The sequence below is a fragment of the Anomaloglossus baeobatrachus genome, chromosome 11 (assembly GCF_048569485.1).
Source record: "Anomaloglossus baeobatrachus isolate aAnoBae1 chromosome 11, aAnoBae1.hap1, whole genome shotgun sequence".
Taxonomy (NCBI): domain Eukaryota; kingdom Metazoa; phylum Chordata; class Amphibia; order Anura; family Aromobatidae; genus Anomaloglossus; species Anomaloglossus baeobatrachus.
Window position 1 is genome coordinate 74,248,165 of NC_134363.1, and position 10,223 is coordinate 74,258,387.

The window sequence follows — 10,223 nt, forward strand, 5'->3', positions numbered from 1 at the left end:
GGACTGAATTGTGATAGTCGGGGAATCAGTCCACGCTCGCAGTTCAGTCCTGCAAATCCGCTCTTCAGTCCAGGCTGCACTCCGGAGCTCAGGTGAGAGCTCCAGAGTTCAATGCAGGTAACCGCAGCCAGGACTGATATTACCAGCGGTTTCCCTGGTAGCCAGTCCGATGCTGAATGCAGTCCTAGTCAAGATTACGTGTGTTGGCATGATGAAGGCATAAATAGCTAAAACAAATTGTCTTTACTAAGACTGTATTAGATGTATTGCCAGTATTATTAAACAATTGGATATTCAATGGAATCTTGAATAAAAGTTATTTTTTATACACCCCTGGATGTGGATCCTTTGCTGGAATCTTTTCTTCTTTCTTATTTCATATGCGGTAGTCCCTACCCTCTCCGGGCGTGGAATACAAGGGGAACAATGCTATCCACTGCAACAAGACTAGTGAGTTGACTGTTATCTATTTTTTTTTTCCTCTTTTTATACAACGGGTTGTTACTGATAAAGTGTAGGAAATGTCTGTACTTTTTGTTTATTTTTTTTACACAATCATCTATTTATTGGAATATTTTTTTTGTTCTTTATTTTGTGATCTTTTTTTTTTAAATATTTTTATAATTTGTTTTTACCTGTTACATTACCCTACAGTGCTTTGATTGCAGATACTCTGTACTGCAATGAGTGATCACTGCAGTACAGTGTAGCTGCCAGAGCTGCACTTTGAAGGCCTGAGTGATCATGTGTAGCACCCATGGGGCAAGGGGTTAACTTTACTTGTCGCTGGGCCTGGTGATGTCGGGTCAGGTTGATGTCACGTGTGGCCCTACCCGGCTTCTTGGCCCCAAGGCGTAAAATAAAGAAGGGGGGATGATGGTGGAGGATTTGTCTCGTGACGCCACTTGCGGTACGTGGCCAGGGAATAGCCACTGATGCTGTCACTGTCCTCTAATGGTTGTAGCAGCTAAGATGTTTCTGCTCCCCACAGGTTGAGCGGGCCCCGGGGAGGATGATGAGTGGAGTAGTGATGGTGGGCGCCGAAACGTGGGGCGCCGGTGCCAGCAAGGACAGGTGAACACAGTCTCTGCGGGTTCAAGGTTTCTGTACTCACAGTTCTGGTTTACCTGGAAGATGCCGGTCACAGACGTGATGGGCCCCAGTCGATCCTGAGTAATTCGAGGTCAACAACGATGTTCCCACTGTGAGTCCTTTCTGGTCGGGGTCCCTCCAATCTTGGTGTATATGGAAAATGGAACGGGCTCGGGTGTTTCCAATGTGGCGCCTTGGACAAGCCAGGTCGTCACAGGAACTGCAACAACACCCCACACCCCGAGATAGGCACATCAGTCACACACAAATCCTTGTTGCCTCCCTCCAGGGGCTGATGTCTACACCAGGTGGGGTGGAGCCAGGCGGTTGGCTCCACCCACTGAGGAGTTCACAGTCCTGGAGGCGGGAAAGGAAGTCAGAGTAGTTAGGGAGAGTGAAGGAGAAGGAGCAAGAAGTAGTATTAGAGGAGCAGACTGACCGTGTTCGGGTACGTGGCCCGGGCACCGAGAGCAAGGTTGGCAGACGGTGGTGGCCATCTGCAGGAGAGGCCGAACGACGCGGAACCGTAGGACCGGGGACGGGCGGTGGCCCGCCGGTACCGAACCAGAGAGAAGCCAGCACAAACTGGCAGGGCCTGCGGACCCCGACCAGGCTTGGAGTCGCCGTTAAGCCGGTCAAATCCGTTAGCGACTGGAACCTCCGGGGTTTCCTAGCAGCAAAGACCCGACTGAAGGCAACCGTCCAAACCGTGAAAGGGAAATACAGCTACAACCACAGCTAGAATTCCCAGGGCCAGAGCCTTCGGGCAAAAGGGGCTCCTCCGGCACACATCCAAGCTGGGGAGCAGGTTACCGGTGGGAAGCCATCGGGACCGAAGTCACACAACAGGTGCAGGGAAAGGCAGCCACCACCAACCTTCTGGGAGTGACCACAGCAGCCGGCTGCGGGACCCGTCCATACAGCTGTTTGTTTTACCGGAGACTCTGTGTTCATCATTGGCTGAGTGAATACCACTGTGCCGTCTGGCACCGCGGTGCCCCCGCGACCCTGCACCTCGCCAACCCTGCCTCCCCCGACACCTCATCGGGCCCCGGGACAACAAACCCCTACCCACGGAGGGGAAAACAACATCCAAGCTGCTCCCCGCCATCGCTCCCGGGATCCCCATCACTAGCAGCGGTGGTGTCCAACCTCACCACAAACCGTTGGTGGCGTCACGGACCATACCCTCCAACCCCAAACCACCCCTTTCACTCACGGGCGAGGAGCGCCGCTCGAGTCCCCGGATCCGGCCCACCGCTCGAGCTACCAAGCAGCGGCGAGCAAGCAGCAGCCCAGAGCCGGACCCGAGCGCGGTGAGCACAGCGGCCCCCCTCCCCGCCCGCAACACCTGCACTCTCCGCAGACCCTGGAATCACATGTAGCTGTAAAGAACTGTCTGCTCCAAGCCACGGGTCCTATGGCACTCCCAGAAGTGTGAAGGTAGAGAGAATATGCCTGGACCCGAAGTCACGACTATGCTTTCCATCCCAAGCTGTGCCTGGGACTAACTCACTCATGCTACAGGCATGACGTCGATCGGACTCTTGCGATTACAGTCCCAATCAAGGGGGAGAGGGAGTGTGATCCCTCTACCAAGCCCCTAAGTGCCATGATCAATATTGATCATGGCATTTAGGAGGCTTGCAGCGCTGGGGTCCTGGGTTCAAATCACACCAAGGATACCATCTACAAGGAGTTTGTGTGCCGCCCCTGCAGCGGTCGAACCACTCAGATCCAGGATTTGCTGTGGGTCGAGGGTCTCCGGACCCAGGGGCTTGCGGCCACTCAAATGTAAAGGGGACTATTAACAGGGGATAAGAGTTTGTGACGCCACCCATGGTTCGCGGTAAGGGGAGTACGGCCGCTGCCGATGGGAGATGGAGTGGGGCAGCCAGAAGACGGTCCCTCCATGGGTAGGGGAAAGCCCCAGGACTCTGGATGGTGAGGCAGGTTTGAGAGGTTGGGAGGAAGGAAGCAGGGTACTCACTGCTGGTAGTCATGGTGCTGGATGATGTTTTGTAAAGTCATTACACACACACGCTGCAGGTGAACTAAAAGTCCCAGTGCACCACTGCTGCTTGGCAAGGGGGAGCACGTCCAGGTATCCGCTCCCAATAGTATTGCTTTGCTGTGTACCAATCTCGTCCGACCTCTCGGGAGCTTCAACTCCCCAGCCCCTCACACTATGAGGGCTACTACTTCACTTTTGCTGGAAGCTCCAACCCCCAGTTTCTTCTCCCTTTGAGAGTTTCTACTCCACTTCCTCTCCCTTTGCTTCCCTGGAGCTGACTGTGTGGCGCCCTGGACAAGCCAGGGGCCACAGGTAACAACACACACACACCCCCACCCCATAGCAGTTTCACAGCAGACATCCCCAGTGAAACTTGATTCCTTTCCTCGGGCTCAGAGACACACCAGGTGGGCGGAGTCAGGAGATGGAGACACCCACCCAGTCGTTTAGCTGGCCTGAGGCAGGAAACAAGTCCAGTCAAGTCCAGGGAGAGGAGGAGAGAGAAGGTCTGCAGGGAGACAGAAGCAGACAGGGGCCTAGGTTGGAGCCTAAGGCCCCCGTGCAGAGAGTGAGGCAGACGGTAGTGGCCGTCTGCGAGAGCCGAGAAGACAGTTGGTGGAACCGTAGGTAGCCGGGGCTGGGCGGTGGACCACCGGTACTGAATCGGGGAGCCAGCTGGAAACTGGATTGCAGGAGGAGTGTGCTCGGAGGTGAAAGAGAGGACTTACATTACCAACCTGGGGTCAGGGGAAAAGCAACAGCAGCCGTCCGTGGGACCCATCTTTCCAGCCGTGTGTTTTACCGAGAACTGTGTCATCATTACTGGCTGAGTGAGTACCACCGTGCCGTGCGGCACAGCGCTGCCCCTGCGACCCTGCACCTCACCAGGCCCCGTAGCCCGCCTGCCAGCTCCAAAACCCTCCACGGGCCCCGGGACCACCAACCCCCCTACCCCACGGAGGGGACATAACAACTACGCTGCTCCCTGTCATCGCTCCCGGGATCCCCGTCCAGAGCAGCGGGGGTGTCACAACCTCACCACAACCGTGGGTGGCGTCACGGACAATCTCCCTTACCTAACCCCTTTTTACTGTGGAGCCTGGGATCACAGACCGGGTCACGCCACCGTGATACCCACAGAAGTGACCTCGTGGCCTGGATCTGAGTACCCCTTATCCACGGGCGACACATTTGGCGTCACGAACAGGATCCTACCGCTCTGCCATTTGGTAGAGGTGCGCCTTGTTACCGCCGGAGGTGTCCGGCCGAAAATTTTGCAAAGCCGCCATCTTGGGAGCGAAAAATTTCCCGCTCGAGCGTCTTCCCCGAGCAGGAAAGGCGCGAAAGTGGAGCCCCGCCCCCTGAAGAAGGAAGTGCTAAAAAGAGACTAAGGGGGACGGGATGGCGTCCGGCCGCATGTGAACCGCGGCTGTGGAAGCAGGGACGCCAGGACTCTGCCAGTGTTTGGTTCCTGGACCACCGCTGCACGAGATGTCCTGTCCGTCCGGCACCACTGAAACCTCAGTGCCCGCGGCCAACGCCCTGACCGACCCGTTACCCCTGTCACCGGTAGCGGAGCTCGCAGCGTCTGTGAGGGAGGGCCCAGGCCTTACCATCGTCACCGCCCTGCCACCGGTCCCGGCTTCCATCCCAGCCGCACCGCCGATGACGACGGCCCTAGCAGTCTGCCTGGCTGCGACGGAGATGACGACGGCTCCGGCAGTCCGCCCGGCCGCAATGGCAGCGAAGCACCCATCCCGTTAACTATCTGGGCAGCCTGGTTCTGGACTGGGGTCAAGGGGTGCTGCCCATTTCTTAGGGGCAGCATCAGGGCCAGGTTGTTTGGGTGGGTGACTAAAAAGGACCCGTTCCGTTGCCATTATTAAAAGTGTTTATTTTTGTTGCAACGTTGAAGTAATGTGCATCCCGTTGTGGGAAGATTGAAAATGCTTGTGTTTAATGTTTTAATCTTTTGCAGTTTAAAAAAAAGAAAAATAAAACCGGTGGTGGACGGGCAGCCCGAGGACGGTCTGCATTTTGCTAAGGGGGAATGTGGCGCCCTGGACAAGCCAGGGGCCACAGGTAACAACACACGCACACCCCCACCCCCAGCAGTTTCACAGCAGACATCCCCAGTTAAACTTGATTCCTTTCCTCGGGCTCAGACTGACACACCAGGTGGGCGGAGTCAGAAGATGGAGACGCCAACCCAGGAGTTAGCTGGCCTTAGGCAGGAAACAAGCCCAGTCAAGTTCAGGCGGAGGAGGAGAGAAGAGGTCTGCAGAGAGGCAGACATAGCCTGGGGCCTAGGTTGGAGCCTAGGGCCCCCGTGTAGAAAGTCAGGCAGACGGTAGCGGCCGTCTGCAGGGAGCATGGGATACAGTTGGTGGAACCGTAGGTAGCCGGGGCTGGGCGGTGGCCCACCGGTACCGAACCGGGGAGCCAGCTAGAAGCCGGAGCGCAGGAGGAACGTGCACGGAGGTGAAAGAAAGGACTTATACCACCAAACTGAGTCAGGGGAGAAACAACAACCGCAGCCGTCTGTGGGCACCCGTCCATCCAGCTGAGTGTTTTACCAAGGACTGTGTCGTGATTACTGACTGAGTGAGTACCCCGTGCCGTGCGGCACAGCGCTGCCCCTGCGACCCTGCACCTCACCAGGCCCCATAACCCGCCTGCTACCCATCCACCTACCTCACCGGGCCCCGGGACAACCAACCCCCTACCCACGGAGGGGAGGACTAACATCTAGCTGCTCCATACCATCACTCCCGGGATCCCCGTCCAGAGCAGCGGTGGTGTTCCAATCTCACCACAACCGTGGGTGGCATCACGGACAATCTCCCTTACCAAATCCCCTTTTACTGTGGAGCCTGGGATCACAGACCGGGTCACGCCACCGTGATACCCACAGAAGTGACCTCGTGGTTCGGATCTGAGTACCCCCCTGGTCCCCGGGCGACACAACTGCTCTGTCACGTCCCACCAGTCTGCTTGACCCCTAGGTGGGCGGCCTTTTGTCAGCTAGACCTACCCACTAGTTTGTCTGTCCAGTCCTGGTGTGACTGTGGATTGTGATTTGAATGCGGTTGGTAGCAATACCATAGGGTGAAACCTGGAACCAAGGGAGGGTAGGCCCTGCATCCCTTGGAGGGGGTGCAGTTCCCTGTGGCACCCTGACATGCTCAGGGGTGCCACATTTGTATGTTCTCCCCGTGTTTGCGTGAGTTTCCTCGGTTTCCTCCCACACCACAAAGACATACAGATAGGGACCTTAGATTGTGAGCCCCAACAGGGACAGTGTTGCTGTTGTATGTAAAAGTGCTATGGAATTAATAGCGCTATATAAATGAATAAATAATGTTATTATAATGTTCTATAGCCAGGGATGGAGTTGAGACCATCTCTGACTGACGGCTGGGGCTCACAGCAGCGATTGCAATTGCTAGGACGTACATATATAGTATGTCCAAGTTCTAGAAGAGGTTAAATGATAAATAAATAGCAGAATACATAAATGCATAATAAGTAAAGACACTCCTTGCACCACCAGCTTCAGTGAGTCCGGAGAATTACAACACCCTATAGAATTTTGACAAGTCTGAAAACATGAACACATTCCTATAGGCTCATGTACACGAGAATATAAAATGTACGTGTGCTCTCTGATATTTATATGGAGAAGCACACTGACCCATGTTATTCAATGGGGCAGGGCAAATGACATGACATTCATTACACTTACAGTCAGGGCCAAAAATATTTGGACAGTGACACAAGTTTTGTTATTTTAGCTGTTTACAAAAACATGTTCAGAAATACAATTATATATATATAATATGGGCTGAAAGTGCACACTCCCAGCTGCAATATGAGAGTTTTCACATCCAAATCGGAGAAAGGGTTTAGGAATCATAGCTCTGTAATGCATAGCCTCCTCTTTTTCAAGGGACCAAAAGTAATTGGACAAGGGACTCTGAGGGCTGCAATTAACTCTGAAGGCGTCTCCCTCGTTAACCTGTAATCAATGAAGTAGTTAAAAGGTCTGGGGTTGATTACAGGTGTGTGGTTTTGCATTTGGAAGCTGTTGCTGTGACCAGACAACATGCGGTCTAAGGAACTCTCAATTGAGGTGAAGCAGAACATCCTGAGGCTGAAAAAAAAGAAAAAATCCATCAGAGAGATAGCAGACATGCTTGGAGTAGCAAAATCAACAGTCGGGTACATTCTGAGAAAAAAGGAATTGACTGGTGAGCTTGGGAACTCAAAAAGGCCTGGGCGTCCACGGATGACAACAGTGGTGGATGATCGCCGCATACTTTCTTTGGTGAAGAAGAACCCGTTCACAACATCAACTGAAGTCCAGAACACTCTCAGTGAAGTAGGTGTATCTATCTCTAAGTCAACAGTAAAGAGAAGACTCCATGAAAGTAAATACAAAGGGTTCACATCTAGATGCAAACCATTCATCAATTCCAAAAATAGACAGGCCAGAGTTAAATTTGCTGAAAAACACCTTATGAAGCCAGCTCAGTTCTGGAAAAGTATTCTATGGACAGATGAGACAAAGATCAACCTGTACCAGAATGATGGGAAGAAAAAAGTTTGGAGAAGAAAGGGAACGGCACATGATCCAAGGCACACCACATCCTCTGTAAAACATGGTGGAGGCAACGTGATGGCATGGGCATGCATGGCTTTCAATGGCACTGGGTCACTTGTGTTTGTTGATGACATAACAGCAGACAAGAGTAGCCGGATGAATTCTGAAGTGTACCGGGATATACTTTCAGCCCAGATTCAGCCAAATGCCGCAAAGTTGATCGGACGGCGCTTCATAGTACAGATGGACAATGACCCCAAGCATACAGCCAAAGCTACCCAGGAGTTCATGAGTGCAAAAAAGGGGAACATTCTGCAATGGCCAAGTCAATCACCAGATCTTAACCCAATTGAGCATGCATTTCACTTGCTCAAATCCAGACTTAAGACGGAAAGACCCACAAACAAGCAAGACCTGAAGGCTGCGGCTGTAAAGGCCTGGCAAAGCATTAAGAAGGAGGAAACCCAGCGTTTGGTGATGTCCATGGGTTCCAGACTTAAGGCAGTGATTTCCTCCAAAGGATTCGCAACAAAATATTGAAAATAAAAATATTTTGTTTGGGTTTGGTTTATTTGTCCAATTACTTTTGACCTCCTAAAATGTGGAGTGTTTGTAAAGAAATGTGTGCAATTCCTACAATTTCTATCAGATATTTTTGTTCAAACCTTCAAATTAAACGTTACAATCTGCACTTGAATTCTGTTGTAGAGGTTTCATTTCAAATCCAATGTGGTGGCATGCAGAGCTCAACTCGCGAAAATTGTGTCACTGTCCAAATATTTCTGGACCTAACTGTACATGCACCAAATCAAATACCCACACATATATAAAAATAAACACAAGCATTCACATTGAAAGATATCCACATTGACAACCGTCACAAATGCACTGACCTGCTATGTTAGATCTGTCAATAATTCCACATCCCCTTCCTTCTTATCCCAGGACAGCAAAGTGCAGATATGAGGGCGGGAGGCAGTGCTGCTGATAACCAGCTGCAGAGAGTACAGTCAGGAGAGTTATCGTAGCTTTTTTGTTTTGTCTCCCTCTGCACTCCGATTTCATGTAATTTCTGCCCCTCCTCCCTGAGCCGAAAATAAAGGCAACGCTAAATATTCTGAAAAAACAGAGGATGATTCCACATGCAATGTAACACGTCCTCCTGTCTTTTGTTTTTTGTTATGCGGCCGGCTCCCCTCTCTCCACAGCACGGATGTAGTTGTTGGATAGAACATGCACTACAAAGATGTCCTTCAGGTCAGTGGGGTGAAAGCAATCAATGACAGAAACTGAGTAAATGTCCACACGTTGCATTTTTTTTCTTCCGTTTTGGTTGCGTAAACTGCACCGTGTCAGTGACAAAATGCATGCGTTTTGCTTCCCCAGCAAAGTCAAAATTTACATCCGCATGTTGCTTTCTTTTAGGCAGTGTTAAAGAAATAGTTTTATTTATTGGCTGAATATTAACATTATTATTATCATTATTATTATTATTATTGTTTGAATTTGCTAGTATATTAATACACTCAGCATTAAGTATACCATGGTATAATGATGAACCACATTACATTACATAAAATATTTCTAAATATATCATCGTGTACATAATACATATATTATTACAGTATTTTTCGTTTTATAAGACGCACCGGATTATAAGACGCACCCCAAAATTTAGAGAGAAAAAAAGGTAAAAAAAATAAATATAGGATCCATCTTATAATCCGGTGTTGTCTTACCAGACGGGGGCAGCAGTGGTGGTGAAGCGGGGTCACAGGAGGCAGAGGTTGAGTCCGTGGTGTCAGCCGCGGTGGGTCAGTAGCGTCAACTCTGGTACATCAGAAGCTCAAGGAACCAGAAAAGACAGGAGTTTTTGCAAGGCAAAATAAAGAAATGTTATTGATACAAAAATCACAAAAATCACATATGAAATAAACGTATAGATTAAAATAGTGCTATAAAGGGGAAAACACCCAAAGATGTGTGGGACAGAGAAGCACGCTCATATAACTATCAAAAACATGGGTATATAAGCCAGGCTTTAATAAATAAGTTATAAAGTGCAATAATATATCAAGCCTTAATTCAATCGCTTACCCATTGTTAAAATAGCGTCGCTAATGTGTCCCACAAATCAAAGAGACCCATCCAACGCGCGTTTTGCTTCACACATCTCAGCTTCCTCAGGGCGGGTTAACTCACAGTCCCAAAACCGGATCATTTATTACGCACAAAATGATCTTATTGGATTAATCAGATATCAATCTGAAAGAACGCTATTGCGGCGCATGCGCATCGCACGTAAGGCGACCACTTCGGCTCCGTCCGGCAGTGCGCAGAGAGGAGGCACCCGGAAATCCAGGTAACCAAGGACGCAAGTGCGTCACCAACCTCATCGCATATGCGCCGGACGGGTCAGAGGGACGTATCACAAATGCGAAGAACACGCGCACAGCGTAATGATCCAAGCATAGAAAAGTATACCACGTACAAGCGTCCGGGAGGTTGTAAAGC

At 50.8% G+C, this 10,223-nt stretch overlaps 1 protein-coding gene across 1 annotated transcript in view; it reads right to left on the bottom strand.

Annotated features, from left to right (window-relative positions):
- LOC142255960 (sulfotransferase 2B1-like) overlaps positions 1-8,671 on the bottom strand; it is a 221,894-nt gene extending 213,223 nt beyond the window's left edge. Inside the window, exon 1 of the mRNA XM_075327422.1 lies at positions 8,603-8,671. The gene's annotated coding sequence lies outside the window, so the exon portion shown is untranslated. The remainder of the gene's footprint in view (positions 1-8,602) is intronic.
- Positions 8,672-10,223: the final 1,552 nt, after the last annotated feature.